This window comes from Gekko japonicus, unplaced genomic scaffold (assembly GCF_001447785.1).
Source record: "Gekko japonicus isolate JY-2015 unplaced genomic scaffold, Gekko_japonicus_V1.1 scaffold956, whole genome shotgun sequence".
Lineage (NCBI taxonomy): Eukaryota > Metazoa > Chordata > Lepidosauria > Squamata > Gekkonidae > Gekko > Gekko japonicus.
The window spans coordinates 652,478-675,785 of NW_015163115.1; the positions used below are offsets into that span (position 1 = coordinate 652,478).

Below are 23,308 nucleotides of genomic sequence, written 5' to 3' on the forward strand. Positions count from 1 at the left end.
TCCCCCTTCTGCATCCTGGTGTAGGTGGTGTGTGTGTGTGTCCGTCTGCTCCCCCGCGGACGACCACATGCGTTGGTCGCTACTGCGAGCCCGAGCGGCAAGAGGTACCGGGATGAGCCTGCCTTGCCTAAGTCCCTCGTTCTGCAAGAGGACACCCAAGGAGATGCTTCCCCGCGAGGGGCAGAGCTTGTTTTTCTCTGCGTCCTAAAAATAGCCTGCGAGTGCAGGGGGCTGCCCGTCGTCTTTGTCAGAAAGGAAAGCCCGACCAGAAGCAAAGCCTGTGACCTCCTTGCTGTGAAGTGCTGTGCTCTAAAATGAAGGGTGTCCAGTGTAGGTATTTATTCCATCGGACTGGAACATCACAGGACAAAAATAAACCCCATTATGATATACTGCAATCCTGGGACACGTGAACACAGTCAGTACACTACTTCACGGTACAGAGAGCAGGCAGGGCACATGGGCGGTATGCTGGGATTGGGGGCAGGTTTGGGAGTTCTGAGTGGAGTAGTGATTTGCTGCTTCTGGATCCTGGAACAGAATTGTTGCCTGCCAGGTTTGTCCATTGGGGGCTGCTGCTGTATTTAGATGTACTCCTAAAGTGTACTGCCATGTTTGTTTTTGCGGCAGCAGCCATTTTAATGGCATTTATGGTATCTTTGCAGAGCTAATGGTTTAAAAATGACAATATCAAAAGAGGAGGGTATGGGGCAGTAGCTGGATGGTGCAGGGTATAAATTTTAGAGCCTGTTTTGGGAATACATTCTGGATTTTGGCTGTTAAGACTACTATTGGTCTGATTTGGGCCTATTTAGATCTAATGCAAAGGCATATAGTCTGTGACTTTGTAATATCAATGGATTTGCCTTTATCGTATAGTCTTTAAAGGACGGGTTTCCCCAGCGCCTATTTTTAGTGTATGTTTTAATGGGCTCCTGAATCTCATCCATGTTCTTCAGCCACAGATAAGATGCCAGGCAGCAGCCCCCACATTTGCTGTTGGATGCTTTCCGCGTTGGAAGCATTTGGCTTAAACCCACAAACTGGTGGCTGTCTAAAAAATCTATCGTTTCTTTCCAGCAATGGAAAATCCTTTGTGCTCAAAACATGGATTTTGTGCCAGAATGTGCAATGTGTTATGCCAATAGTCTGCTCAGCACTGAGTAAGCTTCCTTGTATGTCTGTTAGAAGCAGCTCTCCAGGAGCAAATGGCAAATGTAGGGAACAAGGGAAATGCTTGCTGGGAGCCGTTCTTGGTTCTGCTTCCACAGTTTATTAATCTGGATGACATCTATAGGCTTATCATGGCTTTTCCCTCTCCTTTTTCAAGAATGAGAACTGCCCATTGAACTATGTATCTCTCTTTTGACTAAACTAGAAATTATTTGCTTCCAAGTACTCCCAGAAATGGTACACTCTGCCCTGTTCGTTGGGTACCAACATGAGTGTTTCTGGGACTGTGTATATAGTGGGCTCTTTCACAATCCAAATCTGTTCTTCCTACATCCTGTTTTTTAGCACTGCTTGGTACTTTTCTCCTTTGAGCAATGGAGAATATATTCTAGAAGGACCTGAATGGTGAGAATCTGTATTGGGCATACCTAGTTAAGTGGCTAATTTAGTCTGTGTTCTTGGACTCATACCAGAGCCTCACTTACCTGAGTGGTCTGGATACGGCCATAGCATTTGGATGATCAATATGGTACCAAAGCAGATATTTTTAAAGAAGGATTACATTTGAGGAAAGAGGTGAGAGTGGGAACATACAGTGCATTCAGATGATGGTGAATTTGGAGTTCAAAGCACATTTGCTGAACCATAAAGACTGTCGAAAACTCGAACCTGTATTTAAGACTGCTGCCTGTTTTCTGGCAGGAGTTCTGTACCTAGTATGTGATATGCAAAAATTAATGCAGCTTCATAAATATCAGGTTTCCTACCATTTGGATGGTCTCATCCTTTTTCATCAGCAGAAAACCTGGTTGAATCCATGCGTACACATGCCAGATTCCAAGTTTCTGGAAGTAGCCTAACCAGTTGAAGGTACATTTTGCATCTTCTGTTTTGAGGGAAAGGTATTCAAGTGTCCAGTTTTCCAATTTTCTAATAATTGGGGTGTTTGGGACTTCATGCATCTAGTTTTAGGATCCCTACCCAAGTGTTCTAATAATATGGATTTTCAGATAATTTGGGATCCTCAGGTGTCTGCCTATACTAAATGCATTGTTCATGCGCACATGGACACACACATATAAATAAAATAGGTTGAAAGTACCAAGATAAACAGAGATAAGTAAAGGTTCCCTTGCTTGAAAGCCAGTCGAATCCGACTCTAGGGTTGCGGTGCTCATCTCCGTTTCAAAGCCGAAGAGCCAGCGCTGTCTGAAGACGTTTCCGTGGTCATGTGGCCGGCATGAGTAAACACCAAGGCATACGGAACGCTCTTACCTTCCCACCGAAGTGGTACCTATTTATCTACTTGCAATTTCTTGCTTTCGAACGGCTAGGTTGGCAGGAGCTGGAACTAGATAAGAGAAAGCCAAAAAGGATGGCAATACAAAATAATGCCTGTTTATGAAACACAAAACATATCATGACTAACAGCCACTACGTAATGCTACTTTTTCTTATATATACTTTTTCTTTACATACATAGTTTTCTTTTTTTTAGACCCTAAGTCTTGTTTTTTTAATGAATTCTAACTCTTCACTATTCATTGTGCTTGTCCTTTCACATTGTTTCCCTTAAATATGGCAGCCCTGTAGAAAATGATGAGAAAATACTTTACATCCATTCATTCTTTTATATAACAGCTATCTTGTTAGGCCTATATAAATTTTAGGTGATAATATTAAGGAACATTGGATGAGCATTTGCTTGACAGTGCAGCTAATGCTCTTAAGTCCAATAATAAGCTTGCAAGAGTAGAAGAAAGGATAGAGCTGACAGTGAGAGACTGGTGTAGCACTTGAATCCTTTTGTGAAATGGTCCATCACTGTTGCTGAGTGGCTGATTCAGGTGATGTTCTGATCTTTAAGCAAAGGTGGCTTTTAGATTAAAGAAATCAGTTTCAGTTGTAGGTAGCTGAGAAGTTTTAGCTAGGAGTGGTATACAGGCACACAAAGAGTTCTGTCCTTGCTGAGTCTGTGTGGTTCCTATTTTGCTGGTTACAGCTCAGTCTTTTTAGTCTACTTGTGAGCAGACTAAGAGAGCTGGGCTGCTGGCCCTTTTAATTGTTCTGTAAAAGAGAGAATTTTGGCTGGGCTGCTTGTCAGTGTATCACTCTGCTGACAGAATGATTGAAGCGACACCTGCTGAAATCTGTACTTTGATGCAACTATTAAAGGTACAGAAACACTGCTTGAACTGCTGAGGTTTCAGTCCTCTGGTCCTCTTCTTTTTCGTGGTGAGTCTCCTTAGCTGCTAGTTTAGAAGGCTGCAAAGAAGGTCCTTTACTGAAGAACCCCCATGGATCCTCTTGCCTGGATTTTTCCACCATATCTCTCAGCAGCTACATACCTGATGGAGGAAGGCAGTCTAGTCTCCAGCTCTGTGTTGCTTTGTGTAATGTGTCCAGATCCACCCATGTTATAATCCCAGGTCGGTTGTCTCTTTAGCTTTCTCATGCCTTTCCCCCCACCTCATGCACTTGTTTTGGCAGATACTCTTTCCTGTCAGTGTCTCTCGCTTCCCCCTAAGAGTCCCAGCTGGTTCCAGTTTGATGGTAAAGAGCCAAAAGAGGAATAACTTGAAACTATCAGTGCTAGCAAACTCATAGCCAGTGACATCAGCTGATTGTGAAAGGAGTTTTCTGGTTCCTGAAAATGAGTGCCATAGACTGCAGAAAAAGCCTGGAACCCTCAACCCCACCAGATTTAATGTTTTCCAACAATACTAGATCCAACCATCCTCTTCAAGACTTCAATCAGTCCAGTTTGCAAAAGATACAGCAGCCCATGGAAATGTCTTTGAGATACTGCTGCCAAGACCCCAAAACTATTCATAAGATGTACATGCCAGTGCTGGAAAGACAGATTTGTTGAAAAGGAGATCTTTGCCTGTTGTAAAAAATTAAAGCTTACATCTTTCATTAAATGCTTCCCTACTTTTTGCCATAATGGAATGTATTCTGTGTTAATAATCTATATAACACCTTGTAGGAACAGAGTGGGGTAGAGTGGTGGTTTATAAAAGCCACAGGGAGAGTGTAAAATTGAGGAACATCAAGGAATGTGTTTGTGGAGTTTGTTAAGGGCTCCCCTACCTTTTCTGTGGTAATCTGGTAGTCTGAGAACTGTACAGGAGCCTGATTACATGTTGCATTTGGTCACTCCACTGGTTTGATATTGAAAGCTAAGCAGTGTCCGTAGGATTGTGTTTGGGATTACTGTGCCTTCAAGCTCCATGGGAGCCAACATTTGAGATATGCCACTTCATGTCTGTACGTTTTCATGCTAAGAAAAACTGCATGAGTTGAATTTCTGCCTGTTGGGCAGCTATACATTGTGTAGAAGTCTTGGAAAGGGAAAAGGTGGCAGCCTAGAGCTAAAGCTTTCCAGTATGTCCCTGTCTAAGGTCTGGTCTTCACATATAGCTGAACTAGCAGTAAAGCCCGTTGTGGAAATAAATACAACGGGATCTAGAAAGAGGCTCTGGGGGAGTGCTCTGGCTTTGGGCAAACAGTGTCATTTTGCTGTGGTGACCTCAGCAGGGTATAATGACAGAGTCCACTGTTTTCTCCAGAGGAACTGATCTCTGCTCCCTGAAGAGCAGTTGTAATTTTGAGTGATCTGTAGCCCTCACCTGGAGATTGGCAACAATTGTTACCCAGGATGAAATGGCTGGTTTGGAGGGTGGAGTCTATGGCATTCTACCTGTCTGAGGTCCCACCCCTCCGCAAACCCCACCCTCTCCAGGCTCCACCCCTCAAATCCCCAGGAATTTGCCAGCCTGGAGTTGGCAACCCCATCTCCTTCCCAGCTAACCATCAACCTACCATTATCTGCCCCTTTGACTTCAGCTGACTTCCGCCCTCCCTTCTGCAGAGCAATTGTAATTTTGAGCGGTCTCCAGCCCTCACCTGGAGATTGGCAACAATGGTTCCCCATGAGGGACTGAGTGGTTTGGAGGGTGGAGTCTATGGCATTGTACCTGTCTGAGGTCCCACCCCTCCTCAAACCTCACCCTCTTCAGGCTCCATCCCTCAAATCTCCAGGAATTTCCCATCGGGAGTTGGCAACCCTATCAGGATTGGCCCCAATATGTTTTCTCCCAAAGGCCAAAGTAGGTGACTGGACCAAACTAAGTTGCCTACCATCAGGCACTGAGGGGAAAGTAGGGTTGCCAGCTATAAGGAGGGAAATACCTGGAGTGTTGGGGGGTAGATTCTGTAGAGGGCAGCATTGGGGGGGGGCGGAAGGACTCAGCAGGTATAATGTCATAGGGTCTACCCTCCAAAGCAGCCATTTTCTCCAGGGGAAACTGATCTCTGTCATCTGGAAATCAATTGTAGCAGTGGGAGATCTCCAGGTCCCACCTGGAGATTGGCAACCCTAGGGGAAAGTCAGCTGCACAGCAGGGGGTTGAAGAGAATGGTGTGATGGGTGCTGGGCCAAGATTGGCAACAATAGTTCCCCAGGAGCAAATAGCTGGGTTGGAGGGTGGAGTCTATGGCACTGTAACCTGTCTGATGTCCCCCTCTCCGGCCTCCACTCCTCAAATCTCCAGGATTTTCCATACCTAAAGCTGGCAACTTTATTTCCTCCCCTCTCAGTAGCCTCTTATTTTGCCTTAAATTGGTTTTGATGCCAGCAGAGTGAGAAAATGCCAGAGGCTCTGGGTGGGTGCCTCATCGTAAATGCACCAAACAATTCCTAAAGATTTGCCAAAACACTACTCTGTCAATAAATTGCAGCACTTTGAAGTAGCACCAGAGCTTTAAGAGCTCTCCAGCTGTCACCTGGAGACTGGCAACAGCTTGTTTGGAGGGTGGGGAGTATGGCATTGTATCTGTCTGAGGTCCCCCTCTTCCTCTTCCTTCTCCTTCTCCTCAGACCCCACCCTCAGCAGGCTTCATCCCTAAAATATCCTGGAATTTTCCAACCTGGAGTTGGCAACCCTATGTCCCCCCCCAGCCTCTGCCTAGAGAAAGGACAGTCTTTCCCTGCAGTGGGAACCAAAGCAGCTGTCATCATTCTCCTCTCCCCCTATGAGGTATGTTAAGGTTGAAAGTGTGTGAATGGTCCATAATCCCCCAGGCAGCTTTTAAAACATGATCCTGGGACCTACACACCACCAGACATTCCAACTGCCTTGCGAGGGGGGGGAGTATGAGGTGTGGAACGGAGTGAAGTCCAATCAGCTTCCATATGCAAAAGACCTTGAAGGTTCCATATGCAACTGACATTCCAACTGCCTTGCGGGGAGGGGGGTGAGTTTGAGGTGTGGAATGCAGTGAAGTCCAATCAGCTTCCATATGCAAAAGACCTTGAAACACTGGGCGGGACTGCACAAAGCAGCCAGTCAACCCAGCCAGCGTCTTCTGACTGACAGTTCAAGCGTCCATACACTAAAGGAGTGCATTTTAGAACTTTGGCACCCACTATTCAATTATATATAAGGAGAGATATGGTGTTAGAATTCTGAGGTGGTAGAAGAAGATGTACTGTTTCAGACTGTAGGTACAGGTATCACAGTTTTATGGCTCCCCCATAGAAAAATTCCTTGCCCTCTCCCCAAAAGAATACCAGGGAGCCTAGTTCTTCACATGCTATGCTAGTTTTCCCCTCAAAAGGAATGGTTATTGTGGGGGAACTTTGAAATATCTAATCCTTACCCTGCAGTCTGAAGTGGTTCAGTCCATTTTCTCACCTTAGGACTCTGCTGTCTCATTACCACTTCTTTCTGTTGCACCTTCAGGGCCGCCTCTCCTAGTGTACCCCCCAAAGAGTGCTACGCTCTATGGATCAACATTTGCTGGTGATCCCCGGCCTGAAGATCGTCCAGCTGTCCTCAACAAGAGCTAGGGCCTTCTCGACCCTGGCTCCTACCTGGTGGAACACTCTTCCGGCTGAGATCTGGGCCCTACAGGACCTGATATGGTTCTGCAGGGCTTGTAAAACAGAGTTTTCTACTGGGCTTATCGTTGAGGGCAGCGACAGGTTCCACCATGGATTGGCCTCCTCCTCCTCCTCTCCGTTCTTCCCTTCCTCTCCCCTTTCCTTCTGAGTATATAATGTATATATTATTCCCCACTGAGATTTTATGCCATTTTTAATTGCATTGTTGCTTTGTGTTTGTTACAAATTTGATTGCATTTATTGTAATTATACATTCATCTTAGATTGTTGATTGTTTTATTGGTTGTTGTCACCCACTCTGAGCCTGGTCACAGGGATGAGTGGGCTGTAAATCTAATAAATGAAGTCTGGACCAGGTCTGAAGGAGTAGAGTAAATTATATGCTTGACCATAAGGAATGCTTTGGAAAAATGCTTGGTGGTATCCAAGGCCTGTTACCATCAGGAATAAAGCAGTTCATAGATGGCAACTGCATTATTTCCCTGTTAAGACAGTATCTTGTGAAGACTGGTAGACATTCGTATTAATGCTAAGTAAGAGGTTACTGAAGCCCTGCTGTATTCTAATGTCTTCTAATTAAGCCTAATGAAGGGTTCTAAAGGGCTTAGAAGCCTTGCTGTATTCTAATGGCTTCTAATGTCCTGGCCTCACTGGTGGACCTCCTGATGGCACCTGGTATTTTTGGCCAGTGTGTGATACAGAGTGTTGGACTGGATGGGCCTTTGGCCTGATCCAACATTGGCGTCTCTTATGTTCTTATGTATTTATCTGTGTGAATTTATAGTTTGTCGAAACATTGTGGTTGCTTGAGATATGCTAAGAAGGTGTGAATAAAGTGCCGTCAAGTCGCAGCCAACTTATGGCAACCCCAGCAAGGGGTTTTCAAGGCAAGTGAGAAGCAGAGGTGATTTGCAATTACCTGCCTCTGCAGAATCTTCCTTGGTGCTTCCTGCTTAGCTTCCAAGATCTGACAAGATCGTCCTATACTGTGTCACCTTCCCTTCCATGCTAGGGAATATACACCCTAAAACAAGTAAGCTATTTGCATTCTTGTTGGAAGCAGAGCAATTTTTGGCAGAGAGAACACACTGAACAGAAAAGAGCTAGGAAGACACCCCACCCTTACCACAAGTCATCTGTTTTAAACTGCAGCTTTAGTGGCTGCATTTTGTAAAAAAAAGGGTGGTTTGGGGTATCCATTTGGGGTACTGATGTTTTGTTCACTTCTCCTAATAACGTTCCTACAACCAGGCATGCCTCAGAGGGCAGGGTTGTCTCTCTGGAGCAGATGTTAGTGTGGGAGGCAATTATAGATGATATGGAGAAGCTACTTCACAGAGTGAGGAGGAGGAAAATATAGAGGTGCTGTGGGAGGACAAAGAGGCAAAGTCAGCTTGCACCGAAAGAAAAAGGCATTAATTAAGTGCAACAAGAGAGCAACGTAAGGCCTTAGCTACTCTTGTATGTCTTCTTGTGTTAATGTTGAAGTGAAAAGGCAATCTGGTTCAGCTCTACATCCTGGGTAGAGGTTGTTCCCTTCATTCGCTGCTTCCCTGCATTATGTCCTTATCCTCCTAGGCTGCCTCTCTCAGATTAGGCAAATAGCTTCTGGCAATAAGCTTTCCCCCTCTTCTGACTCCCCCCCCCACATACACACTTTGCAGATGTAGTGTGGATGTGGGGCAGATTCTCCACATTCCTTTCAGGCTTGACCCTGTCGTTTGTGATTGTGGCCAGTAAGAAAAACTACGGCCTGCGCAGTAATGTTGATTTCAGACTATTATGTACTGGACTTGAGGCAGCTCTTTTCAAAAGTGATTTGTTTATTCAGCTCAGAACACAGCAGCAAACATACAGAATGACCCAACTATATACAATTTGAACCAAGGAAAACCACACACCCTAGAACAATAATATCCAATCAATAACGAGTGCTTGGAACCAATAGGAATTGTTCCCGCCGAATGTCAACTACTGTCCTGATTGGTCTGTCTCCCGACACTGACCAATCCTGTTGCAGATTTCAGGATACCAAGAGTCAATATAGCAGATTTCAGGATACCAAGAGTCAATGGAGCTTGTGGCTGAAGCTCAGACATTCTGCACTTACAAGTAACACAATACACAACACAGACATGACCCATGATGACTAAAACAAAGCTGTCTTGAGTTTCGTGGGCCCAAAAAACAGGAAACTGCACATTGCTTTCTTTTCTTGCTTGAGTGCTTGCTTTTTGCTGTTGATGTGTAGACAGTAAAGTTCACAGTTCAATTTTTGCCTTGGCCTTAGACAAGCCACTCCCCTCCCACCCTCTGTTCTCCATTTGCCATGCAGGAAAAACTATACTGACTTTTGTCTTACAGAGTTGCTGAGATGGTTGCTCAAGTAATAAATGTGAAGCACTCTGAACACTCCAAAGCTTTCTATGGATATTACAGTGTGTGGATCTTGCAGTGACCTGTAGTGAGTAAGAACATGAGATCTGGGGCACCAACTCCCTGCCACATTTCATTGGGCATCTGTGAAGTGGATCTTAAGCCATTCTTGTATGTGGTACAGAGCTACAGCTGTGGGCTTTCCCCCCCAAGCCATAGCTTCCAGGTTCCCCTTGCATGCAAATGGCTTAGAAGGATTTTACAAATATCGAATGCAGGCCTTAGAAGGAAGTATAGTAATTCACAATGGTGTACTGCTTAGAATGTCAGACTGGGATCTGGGAGACCCAGGTTTGAATTCCCACTCTGCTGTGCAAGCTTGCTAGGTGATCTTGGGCCAGTCATATACTCTTGGCCTAACTTACCTCACAGGGTTGTTGTAAGGGTAAAAGAGAAAAGAGAACAGCAATAATGTGAGCTGTTTGGGGTTCCAACTCTCCAGAAACCTGGTTGAGGTAGCTCACACAGTATAAACAAAGCAAAAAAATTATAAAAACAACAATAATAAACCAAGCTATAAAACAAGGGCATAAAATCAGCACAAAACAACATCCAGCAACCTCAAAAGGATATTTATAAAACAGGCTAGAAGCAGATAATAAAAACAGCTTTTAAAACCTCCTCAATTAAAAGCCTAGTTAAAAGTAGGGTTGCCAGGCCATGCATGGCAAACAGCAGGAGGATTGGGGCTAAGGATGCCGGGGGGTGGCCCGAGTAAAAAGAAGTGTGGCCTAGCACATGAAGGGCAGTAAGACAGGCCCCAAGTAACCTCTGAATGTTCCGAGTTGAGGTTCCACCACTGAAAAAGCCTTGACACCGGTTGCCGCCTACTTGCCTGACCTCTGCAGGTAGAAGCTAGAAAAGATTGGATTTATACCCCGCCATTCACTACCTGAAGGAGTCTCAGAGTGGTTTACAATCCCTTTCCCTTCCCCTCCCCACAACAGACACCCTGTGAGGTAGGTGGGGCTGAGAGAGCTCTCTTGAGAACTGCCCTTGAGAGAACAGCTCTGAAAGAACTTATGACTGGCCCAAGGTCACACCAGCAGCTTCATGTAGAGGAGTGGGGAATCAAACCCAGCTCTTAATCGCTACACCAAACTGGTAGGGTGCATATTTGTATATCTCCTATTCCCTCTGGTTCTATCTGAATCTTAGCAGCCAGAACCCTGTTTTAGTTGCTTGTTTCAGCAAGGCTGAAACTAGTACTAGTGTTCTTAGTTGCCAACGGCACACGCGATATATACGGTAACAAAAACAATCTGATTTCTTTTAAACTTTGATTTAATACATATAATTATAACATTCGTATGATCTTGGCTGAAGATGTTTTACTATCTAACCACAGTTCTTGGATCTGTGGGCATGTATTTATTTTTATTTAAAAAAACAACAACACCCAAACCCTGGAATAGTAAAGGCCCGTTCTTTTACATTTCTTGAACCCTTTTGCAGCTTCTGACAGTGCAATCCTAAGAATGCTTTCCCAGGAGTGAGCCCCACTGAACAGATCTGAGTACAGTTCTGAGTCAATCTATTTAGGATTTCCCTGTGAATGTCTAATGCAATCCCGGAGTTCTGACATTCTAGAAACCGGGTTTGGTGATCTCAGTACAGGCTGCTCCTAAAGCTTTCCCAGATAGCCAAGGAGGAGAATTTGAATAATGTCTCTTTCTTTTCCATGTGCTGGTTTAGTTGTGCATAATTAGTCTCTTTTTCTGCTGAGCAAAATACATTGCTGCAATACTCTTCCTCCTTATTTTTGTTGTGTAGGATGGTGTAAGTAGGTGCTTCTGACGATACAGCAGTTGTGCAGTCAATAAGCTGTTTGTGTTTTCTTGAGAAAAGAAAGTGATATGTCACAGCAATGCTTAACAGCTGGAACAACAGGACAGTTGAGGAGAGAGGGCTGGCAGTGCAGATGGATTAACAGAGATTTCTTACCTTTTCGAATGAGCAAGTTTGGAATGGCTAAAGGAGTGGTGGGAAGCTAGATGTGTGATTGTGAAGCCTGGTGATTCTTATGCACATGACTGGTCGATGGTACAGACTGGGGGATGTTTTGGGTTAATAAATCCAGATAAAAGCAGTCCTTTGTTTGCTGCAGGCAAGCAGCCCCTAATCCCTGCTTCTGGATTTGTAAGGATCGATCACAGTTACAGACAGTTTTTTCATACATTTCAGTTTTTAAAGAGTATACTTCTGAAAAAACATAAGGGTTGCATTCTGACACATCGAACAAGTTTTGCTGATGATGAAAATCAGCCTGGAAGTTCTGAAGCTTATGACGTCCCTCCCATCAGGGTGCCCTGAAGATTGCCTTTTTTTTTTTGAACAATCTGCGCTCTGCTGCAGTGTCCAAATTGGATGAAATGGCAAACTGGTTTGTTCTTTTGCCTGCAAACTTGTGATTTAGAATCCGTCATTGCAATCAAGGGGTTGTTTCACCTAATTCATCACAACAACAAAGAGCAGTTAGTTCCAAGCTGGGCAATCTTTGTGGCTTATCTTTGTGGCTTTTCAGAGGGGAGAGGGAAAGAACTATGCAAACCTGTGGTTCAATTCTCATCCTTAATCAAGATCTGAGGCAGCCTTTGTATTGAATGTGACAAACATAAGAATTCCTATATGGTAAACCCGATCCTTTTAAACTGCAGATGCTGGGAACTGAACTCTGAGACCTTCTGTAAGCAAACCAGATGTTTTTCCTCTGAGCCACATCCCCATGCTGTATGATAAACAGGTTCTTAAGGTTATCAGTGACCTGAAATAATACATACAAGGATTGTACATACACGCAGTCAGTGCTAAACTCACTGTTGGTGCTGCATAACCATGAACTGACCTTTAGTGGTGAGAAAATGGTTCTCCATATGTTACTTGCCTGAAAACAAAGGAACTTTATGTGTTTCAGTTTTGATGGGAATTTAAAAAAATAATTTGGTCCTGGGGAGCCTTTGCTCAATTTGAGCTTTGAGGAAGTCTGTAGCTAATTTGTAGCTGGTCAGAGATTTCAGATCATAATATACAGGGAACAGTGACGACTCATCTTTAAATGGGGATGTACATTGTCCTGGAATTCTGCAGTAAAGTGTTGTGTGTGAATTAAGTATGAGATTAAGTACTCTTCTGTGTGTTCAATTTCTGAATAGTAAAGAGTCCTAAAGTGCCCTTGAAGGTTTTATTGCATCTGTACCTTAAGTTCTTGAGTTATATTTCAGCCAGCCAACATGTTCATTACATCTGAGATTTTAAAATATGACAGTCATCATTGTTTTGGTTTTTAATAATAGTCCTAGCTGTTAATTTGAACTGGAATGGTTTCATTTCAGAGAAGCATGTCTTATTAGAGTTCTTCTTAGTAGAATAGCTTGCTCTTCTTAAATGAAACTCTTTATAGCGTGCATTCCCCAGAGGGGAAGGAGTACACTCCTGTATTGCTTTGAAAACACATCCAAAAGGGGGGCAGGAAATTGAAATATAGGTGTAAATAATATCTTTCAGGATGATATTTTAGTTATTTACAAATATTGCATCATATTAAAATCCATGATGCACACCTGAAAATTGCATTAGAATTTTCTATAAAACACACTTCTCTTGTTTTTACATTTGATGTTAGCCATCAGGCCAAGAAATGATAACTGCTTCTTAAAACAAACCTGATTTCCCCCCCAATATTTAGCAGCTTGAAGAGTGCATATCTATTTTCAGGCTTGCTTCATGTACTACATGGCTGCAAAAGGTGACTGCACACAGTGAGGAGATATAGATAATTACACATTCACCTATATACATTTGCACATCTCCATTTTTTTTAGCATAACATTTTGCAAGTAAAACGAGTAGTGTATGAAGGGCACCTAAAAGGAACACCTGGCCAGTTCAGATGAGAAATTCCCATTTTCAAGTTTTTATGCCTTTGCCAACTTCAATGAGTGTTATTCATTACATTTACTAGGAAATTATGAACTTTATCCATCAGAGCTGATAACCCAGACTTTCATTCTGGCATTGTAAGGCCCACTAAAGCCCTCCCAAGCAGTTCCATGTTGTAAATCCCTGTAGATTTTTATCATTGCATGTCCAGGATTTTCCATCAGTGAACTGGGTAAGGAAAGGTTTTTGCTAATTTGCTTCATCTGTGTGGTTAAATGTACTATAAAACAATATTCCACCACCCTGTGGTACAAGTGGATCTTATAGGGTAATGAACCCCACTCAACATGAGTTCTGCCAGGTTCTCTTGAAACCTGATATTGCTGACATCACAGTTCTGACAGAAGTAACAAAATATGCTTGGAGCAAATGACCGTCACCTTATGCTGGGAACCAGCTGGCTGCTCTGAACACATACACATTTCCAGACACCATCCACATAAGAGAAGCCAATGTTGGATCAGGCCAATGGCCCATCCAATCCAACACTCTGTCATACAGTGGCCAAAAATACCAGGTGCCATCAGGAGATCCAGCAGTGGGGCCAGGACACTAGAAGCTCTCCCACTGTTGCATCACTTGCCCCAGACTGAGAGTTCCTATCTATACATTGTGGCTAATAGCTACTGATGGACCTCTGTTCCATATGTTTATCTAATTTCCTCTTGAAGCTGTCCATGCTTGTAGCCGCCGCCACCTCCACACCACCACACTTGCTCAAGTCCTTAGATTTCAAGGCAGTATTAAACTGAACATTCTTAAAGCTACAGTATGGAAGGGAAAAACAGATCCAGGGTACAGATGGAAAAGCAAGATTTTCCTTTGAAATAAAGTTTGCAAACTGACAAACAAAAGGGGTTAGCCAATACTGAATAGAATGTAGGCTAAGAACTGTTAGTATAGATGCTGTTGCAAAACTACTTAAAGTGCACTGGACAGTTTCAGTGTGTTCCTAGCTGGAGAGCACCTATGAACTTGTAATATAATGCAAGAGCAATTTTTCCACACCCCTGACATCTGTAATACTTGTTGCAGCATGCCTGTAGACTAGTTGTTCTAGGGGAACCTTTGGAGGGGAAGCATGCCTGCCAGTATTTGTTTCTAGCTCAAGTTTGCTTATCCCTAGAAGAAAGAGGTAAGTCAAAAAATTCTGAGCAAAGTTTTGTTCAAGGAGTGAGCTTTCATGGGCACGCATACTTCCTCACACACATTGAAATAAGTCATCAGGCCATACATACAAATTCACATATAACATAATGGAGATGTTTTAACAGATGTGAGAACCAAACAGGAATAACAAGCTAAGTTTATATGGTCACCATTAGTTTGGATTCAGTTGGGGCGGACACACAGTATAAGGCAAATAAATGTCAAAATTTGAGACTGGCGTCAGTTCAGTATAACTCACTGTGTAAGGGATATCTCGGGCATCTGTAGGGGCTTTTGGAGAATTAACATGAATGTGAGATGGCTCTTGTAGAACTGTCACCCACAGTCCTTTAATGACTTTGCTTTGCATTCCTGTTTTTTATTGTTTGCTTTGTATTCCTGTGTTTTATTGTTCGTTTGTAATTCCGAGCTATACTCTTAATTGCAAAGTCATTATGTAACCACAGTAATGGAACTAATAGAATTACCCAGGGATACAAGTCTCCTATTTCTGGATGGGCAGTCAGATCTTGTGCATGTCAGAATTGGAAGTTAATCCCATTGTGAGCAAGTGCCCTTGAATTGTAGGGTTTTTTAAGGTTGCATCCATTAGTTTGAAGATTATTAGCGATATGTGGGAAGATGGTAACTTAAGAAATATTAATCCTCCGTTTGTGATTCAGTGACTGCTGTAAGATATAATCTTTTTACCCCCTGTGCTATATTAGATTCTTTCATAGGCCCTGATGGATAACTGTACAGGAGTATCTTGAAGTAAGTTTTGTCACCATATGTCATGTTTAAGAGCTATGTGCATAAGTGATAACAGCTTACATGTAATGAAAGTAGCATTACACTACATTCTGATATTAGTAATTCCTCAATTCCATTAAAATCTCAGTTATTGCTCTTTATATATAGTGTTTATCTGAAATAATAAGAAAAGGCTATCACTTAATTTCTTGCCATTGAAGAAGATTTATTTCCTGTAACCATTTGTTGGATAATCTCTAAAGTTGCAGGAGCCAATTCTAATTGATTGCCTTGGAATGACAGAGTCTTCAGTAGGACTCTTGTGGTACCAGTTCCGCGGATGCACTAGTGTGGCATCCGAAGGCAATAGATTGAATACTGTTCTCTAAAATGGCTGAGTAGGTATAAATTCCACAACACACACTGAATCCTAGTCCAATATCATATACTTAAGAGGTGCTCACTTAATACCAGCATTTCTTGATGCTCTCAGTTATAAAATACTTTAGAGAAGCCGTGCAGAGTCTATCAGAAAATATGTAACAGAATTATTAGACTGGGAAGTGTGTGGTTTTGAGAATGGGGGTTATTTTCAGTGCAATCCTAAGGACATTTCCATGGGAGCAAGCCCCACTGAATAGACTTCAGTAGGATTATGAATAGAACTGCTTAGGATTGCACTGTTTGTCTCTCTGGCCTTGTCTTAGTGCAGTTTTTGGATGTGAATAACTGTGGGTTGAATCTTGGCAAGATCTAAAGAGAAATAGAGCAAGACTTATTTATTCATAAAAGACTTGGAGCATGTGAAAATTCTGATCCGTCTAAAAGTGGCTGAGAATACACATGGGGGGAAACTGAATCGATGGTAAGCTTAGGTTCAGAATTTTAAGTAACTCCCCTTTGTCTTACTCTGTATGGAGGCAAGTTCGAGCAGTGAATTTACTTGGGTGAACAGACAGGATAATAGTAGGAAACTCAGCACAAATAGAACAGTCTGGTATTCTGCTTCATGCTTTGCTGTGACCTACCTCCGGAATATTTTGTTCACAGAGAAATGTCATCAGTCTGGGCATGTATGTGAAACCAATATGAGTGGCATAAAAACGTCCTAGATATGTGTTGAAAACAGAACAATGTCAAAACTACATCTATATATATATATAAAAGAAAGTCCCCTCACCATAAAATCAATGCCCAGGCCAAACTGCTGGACCTAGAGACATGAAAATTGGGGAGAGCGCTCCTACCCCAGCAGGATCACCTTAGCGATGCTGCTGGCCCAGCCTCTCTGATGGCTTCCAATACACTCCCCCCCCCTCCTACACCTAACAGGCGGTTGTCTGTCAGGTGCAGCAGCAGTTCCAGGGTGCTTAAAGCCACGAGGGAGCCCACCCCACCAGTCTACTTCAGTAGAAGGACCCAGCAAGTCCTTCAGTAGAGGGAAAAAAGTACATATGTCTCACTTCATTTTTTACACTACAATCTTCTCCATTAGAATTCCTACAACAAATGTTACATTTCAAACTTTATATCATCAGTGTTATAACTGGACTAGGGGAAATGCCCGTTGCGGGAGGAGGCAACGGGCCCTAGGAGAGCTGTCAACTTGGGGCAAGGGGGCTAGGCCAGGTCCCGCCCGGCAAAGCAGGGCCGGGGTGCGGCATGCGGCGGCCTCCCCCACCCCCGAGCATGGGCGGGGCCAGAGGAGTCTCCTCCAATGCAGGGCCTGCAGCCTTGCTGGCGAAGGCCGCCCCGTGCGACGGAAGGCCGGTGCGGCCGCCAGAAAGAGGCCTCACACTTGGCGGGGCCACAATCTCGCCCCACTGAAGGACTTTGACGCTCACTGGCGGAGAGGTAGGAGAGCGTAGACGTGCGTGGCTGGGGCGAGTGCCTCGGGCCACGCTGGATTGTCGTCACGCGGTGCATGGAGGCGGTGGTCAGCGCAGCAGGAGGGGGGCCGCTGCCTACCAGTCCCCGGGCACGGCGGCTGCCTCCCCCGGCCCTGGGGCCAGGCGGCCCTGGCACAGGGCCCCCCCACCGAAGAAGGTGGTGGAGCGAATGAGCTCCTCACCCACCGACGCTGGCCTCTGCCGTCCCTCTCGCTGACATTCCGCTTCTCTGGGGCTGCCGCATCCTCCTTGCGCCGGCCTGCACCCAGCCTCGTTGGCTGGCCTCGCAGTCTCCCTTCCCAGCCTTGAGCGGCTGCTGGCGGGCCAATAGCTGACGGTGCACATTTTCTCTCTGCTCCCTTACTCAATTATATATGAGAGATTTACGGGAGTTAAATACAAAACCTTTATTGCCATGAAGAAGTTAAATACTGTAGTGAAGCACGGGTAACAGGCTAGTGACATAATAAATGTTGTTAAGGATGTTGTAGCTGCAGCATGAAGGTGATGTTGTTGAAGTGATGGTAGTGGCAAGATACAGAAGTAGTATGTAAGTGATTGGTTAGGAAAGCAAAAAAATATGACATATCTTATTTATTTAGATACTTATACCCTGCTTTTCTCCCCAGTGCAGACCCAAAGTGGCTTACCACATTGTTCTCCTCTGCTCCATTTTAATCCTCTCAACAGCAGTCCTGTGAGGTAGGTTAGGCTGAGTGACTGCTCCAAGGTCACCCAACAAGCTTGATGGCACAGTGGGATTCAAATCTGGGTCACCTAGCATGTCAGTGAACATTCCATTGAACTCGTGGTGAAATGGGACAAAAAGAGTTGCCTTTTAATAAGAAACGGGACACAAGGAGTTGAAATGAAGTAGCCAGTTGTGTTAGGACACAATAAAGTGCAGTTTTTTTCTGCCCAGTGAAATGTGACAGTGTAGATCCATGAACAAAACTCCTATGGAGTATTTTAGCCTAAAAAGCAACCATGAGAGAGCCTGATTTGAACTGAGCTACACTTGGGGGGATGTAAAGTTTTCCTATGCTCTGTTGTCCTGCTGCAAATTGCCTTACTGGAACTACTACTTTGCCCAAGATGGGATGCAGGCAGGTTTATATAGTTAAATATGGCCCCCAGGGGGGAGGGGCAGAATACTGACTCTGGATACAATTTTGCCCCATGGAGGAGTTCTGTCAACTTGAAGGCAAACATAGGAAACACAATCCTGAGAGCCTTAAAATGGACACTCTCCCAAATTTTCAGGTATACCTGAATATTTCTGGGTTTTTCAGGACCTAGTTAATTGTTATACCAAAAAAAAAAAATCTCAAATCTGGATACCCAATATTCAGACTGGATATATCCAAGTGTACATCCCTAGTTGTTGGCCCTTCAGGCCTTCCTTAGTTGAAAATATTTTCCTTGTTGTTGTTGTTTTTAATTGCTATTTTGGTTGTATACTACCAGTTCTGTTATAAACATTTGGTAATTCTCCCTTTCAGTCCTTGTGATGTTAAACTGAGAATGGTAAACAGAATGTAGGATTTTTGAGAGACTGTATAGTCTGAGAACTACAACAGTGACAAGAGAGTGTGGAATAGAATTTGGATCAGATTGGACAGGGAGCAGATGATAAAAGTTCAGGGTATATCAGACTTTTGCAATCTGTAATGCATCTAGTTGAATGCAGCATTCCCAACCATGTTATGCAGACTAACAGAGGCTAGATAAACTAACTTTTTTTTTTTTTTTGCTGCCTGGCTGGTTGTGGAAGAACAGATCATGACTGTCAAGTCACAGTATATGGCCACAAGATGTGGGTACTTATGTTAGATTATTAGAAGTACAGATAGTTAAAAGCTTTGAGTGTCACAGTATTCAAAATATTTCTACCTAGACAGCAAGCACTATCACCTTTTATCATTTACTTTTCATGTTTGGGGCATTTATTATTTTTATGTAAATGGTTGTATTATTCTGCGTAAGAACCAAAAATGCTTGAACTAGAGTTTCAGTTACAGCATTCTCATTTCTGAGATAAAAGGTAATAGTTGTACAGCAATTGTAGACAGTTGCTGAAATTGTTGCCTTTGATCTGAGACTGTAATCTTTAGCTAGGTGAATGGTGGTAGCTTTACAAAACTGTTGCATCATGTTTGTCTTTGATGTCTGAGCAGAAAATGTACTCTGGCACCACTGTTGATCAGACAGGTAACCATTTTAAGAATATCTAATGCAGAGTGGTTTTACCTCAGTCATAAATGCAGTGTGCTGTTTGGAGTCCGATCCCTTTCAACTGCTTGTTAACTGACTTCCAGATTAAATTTCAGGTGGCCGTCCCAATTGATTTCAGCTCTGCTTGTATTGGAAAAAGCCTTTGGTCACTTCGTCATGTCACAACTAGACTGCCAGAATTTTATTGTGTATATAGCCAAAGGCCATCACAATACAGAATTAGAATAATAAAAAGAAAATAATTCTAGGCATACATAGGTAAAACAGTGATGTGCTGATGGATGTAATTCCCCAGCTAAAGATGATGTGGCTTCTGACAAGGTGTCCTCTATTTATTTATTTTTAACCAAGTGTTGTGTCAGAGGTTTTGTTGTAGCAAGGCCTTTTGATTCTCACAAGCCTTATCTGAAGTCACTGAAATATCTGTGATCATTTAGCATGATGTTTTCCCCTACTCATCTGTTGTGTCCAGAGGAAAATAACTGAGAGTTCTTGCACGCTCCACGTTAAATGTTAAAAAGACTACCACAGTTACCAGGAATAAAATGGGAGCCATTTGCAGTCTTTTTGAGGGTAAAAACAAGAGATGAACACACCCATGAAGTTGCCTTATACTGAAGCAGACCATTGGTTCATCAAGGTCAGTACTGTCTACTCTGACTGGCAGCGGCTCTCCAGGGTAGTCAGGCAGAGGTCTTTCACATCACCTACTGCCTCAGCCTATGAGCTGGAGAGGCTGGCGGATGAACCTGGGATCTTCTGTATGCAGAGCAGATGCCCCGTCACTGGGCCACAGCCCTCCCTTTTATAACTCCCTGCAGTGGCCTGCTGCAATAACCTGGAAAATCAAACTTGCCCACCATGTGTCCCGCTCCGGGGGTCGCGGCCGGTGCCCAGCCTGCCCCGGGAGCCCCGGCAACCGACCCAAGAACGCGACAGGACGACTCCCCGACAGCAAGACGGGACGACGCGGCAGAGCGGCGCGACCCTCCCTCCAACACGGGCGGCGACCATGCGGGGAGGACCTCCGGTCGGGCCCGAGCAAGGAGCCGCGGCGCAGGAGGCTTCAGGGGGGAGGCTGGGTGGAGCATTGGGGGGGAGCAACGGCAGAGGCACCCCGTAGAGCCGGGGCAGCTGGGCGGCGCCGGTGGCGCGGCCCCAGGGCCGCAAGAACCGCTGCTGGCGTTCGCACGCACCACCCAGAGACGCCCGACGGCGTCTCCACTGATATAGGGGGCGGGGCCAGGAACACGGGGAGGACGGGGGCGGGCGGAGTGCGGACACGGCTGAATAAAAGGGGGACACAGAGAGGGCCGGGGTGGAGAGCACGCTGCGACTGAAAAGGAACAGAGAGACCACTGAACAAAGGCTGAGAGACCGAGAAGAAGGGCACAGCCGCGGCGTGCAGGCAGAGGGGCACTGAGGGGTGCTCCTAACCCCGCCCCCTGCCAATCTGAGGCCACCTCTCCCCCGCTTTCTGCCGGCTCCGTCTCTTTCCGTCCAGCCCACACCCCCTCGCGCTTCGTGGCTAACGCTGCCTCACTACGGCCACCGGGGGCGCCATCCCAAAGGCCAAGGGGGAACCTGACACCATCTAGTGATTGGTATACACCAATGCATACCAATACATTGTTATGTATACATGTCTTAAAACCTGGATCCAGAGAAAGACCTGCCAATGCAGTTTGGTTGCTTGGAGTGGCCAAACTGTGCATACATTATCCATCTACTGCCTGAAGAGACTTTTGTCTAGTTTCATTTAAAATTGGGCTGAACCAAGATTATTCCTGATCTTTCCTGAAACTAATTTTGAGGCTTTATGGGTAGCTGGTTTCTTTATGGTGGTCTGTAAGTGTAGACCTGAAATAAGGGAGATAGTTTATGAAGGGATATAGTGCCATCCAAACAACTCCAACGTTTGCCTTTCGTATGGCAGCCGCATGGGTGCTTATCATGGAGGTGATTTGAAGGTATCCCACTTGTTTTGCTTTGTTTAGTGGTCAGTGGAGAGGAGACTCTGTCTACTACCTCTAGTCATGCTTCACAAAATTACAGCTCTTCCCATAAAATGAGGAACAGGCTAAATGTGATGGTATATGGAAATATTGCTGCTGCTAAAAACAGCACCCCAAACTGGAAAGTGCAGCAAAGCCATGCGAAGCTCTGAAGAGTTATTGGCTTGTATAATGTGGGTCTTAACGTGCTGCTCTGTTACCACTGGGGTCAGCTGTGCAGTGCTTGAACATTCTTTCTCTCTGCTACTGCTCTAAGGAAACGGGGAGAGATCAAAGCTGTGGGTGGTGAACAGTATTTTCCAGTGTTTCTTATACAATTCTATGTGAAAGAGTGGTGGTTAGGATTGTGACCTGTGAACCATTAATACACCAAATATCACTTCAGCCATAAGTTGCTGTTTTTCTGGTAGAAATCTGACATCCTGTCTTGAGCTGTTGTGCAATGCCACAGGAGGGAAAGACAGGTACAATATGTCTATTTATTTACTTCATTTATAGTCTGCCTTTCTTGCTGGGACCCACCCAAGGTGGATTTCACAATTAAAAGTAATGAACTAACATTGCAAAAATTGCAATAAAAATAGAGAATGTACTAGAAAACTGTATAATACATACGAATAAAGCATGGAACAAAAACAGTGTAATATATGCAATGAGCTATGCAATAAAAACTGCCTAAAATTTCACAGAAAATAACTAGAACCCTATTTCCTTTATAAAATGCCACCCCAAACAATTGTTATTTTACAAACAGGGGACCTGCAAGGACTTGAGGGGGGAAGCGCGTCTTGTTTCCCCCTACCCCATGATTTCCTCTTTCCCGTTCCTGAAAATCCCCATAGCTTCCCCTCTTCCCTGCTTTTTTCTCTATGTCCCACCCACCAGCCAACCTACCTCCATCTTTCCCTTTCCCAGGCAGGCAGTCCCCATATCATCATGTTTTCCTAATTCGTTCTCTTTTTCTTACCTAACTACCAACTAACTTCCATTTTACCCCCGGTCAGCTATTTTTATTGTTTATTTACTTCATTTATATTATTGTATTATATTATGACTAGGAATAAGGCCCATTGTGGAAATAAATACAATGGGTGCTAGAAAGAGGCTCTGGGAGAGTACCAAGGCCATGGGCACTCAGCATCAATTTGCCATGGCAACCTCAGCAGGGTATAAGGACACAGAGTCTACCATTTTCTCCAGGGGAATGGATCAATGCCATTTGGGGACTATTTGTAATTCTGAGTGATCTCCAGACCTCACCTGGAGATTGGTAATAGTGGTTCCGCATTACGGAATGGCTGGTTTGGAGGGCAGAGTCTATGGCATTGTACCTGTCTGAGGCCCCACTCCTCCTCAAACCTCACCCTCTCCTTCCCAGCCAAGCATCAACCTACCTTCATTTCCCTCTCACTGATCAGCTGTCCATCTCCCCCCCACCAGCAGCCCCCACGTTGCTCTGAAGACCTGACTGCCACATAACCTTGGCTATCATAGGGGGGCCAACTCAGCAGGGTATAAAGACAGAGTCCACCATTTTCTCCAGGGGAACTGAACAATGCCATCTGGAGACCAGTTTGAATTCTGAGTGATCTCCAACCCTCAGCTGAATTTTGGCAACAGTGGTTCCCCATGAGGGAATGGCTGGTTTGGAGGGCAGAGTCTGTGGCACTGTACCTGTCTGAGGTCCCATCGCTCCTCAAACCTCACCCTTTCCATCCCTCAAATCTCCAGGAATTTTCCACCTGGAGTTGGCAACCATATCTCCTTCACAGCCAAGCACCAACCTACCTTTATTTCACCCTCACTGATCA

At 44.4% G+C, this 23,308-nt stretch overlaps 1 protein-coding gene across 1 annotated transcript in view; it reads left to right on the forward strand.

Moving 5' to 3' along the window:
* Positions 1-260: 260 nt before the first annotated feature.
* Positions 261-23,308, forward strand: part of PKIA (protein kinase (cAMP-dependent, catalytic) inhibitor alpha) — a gene marked incomplete at its 3' end in the record, with an annotated part of 50,075 nt that continues 27,027 nt past the window's right edge. The window contains exon 1 of the mRNA XM_015406845.1: positions 261-330. The remainder of the gene's footprint in view (positions 331-23,308) is intronic.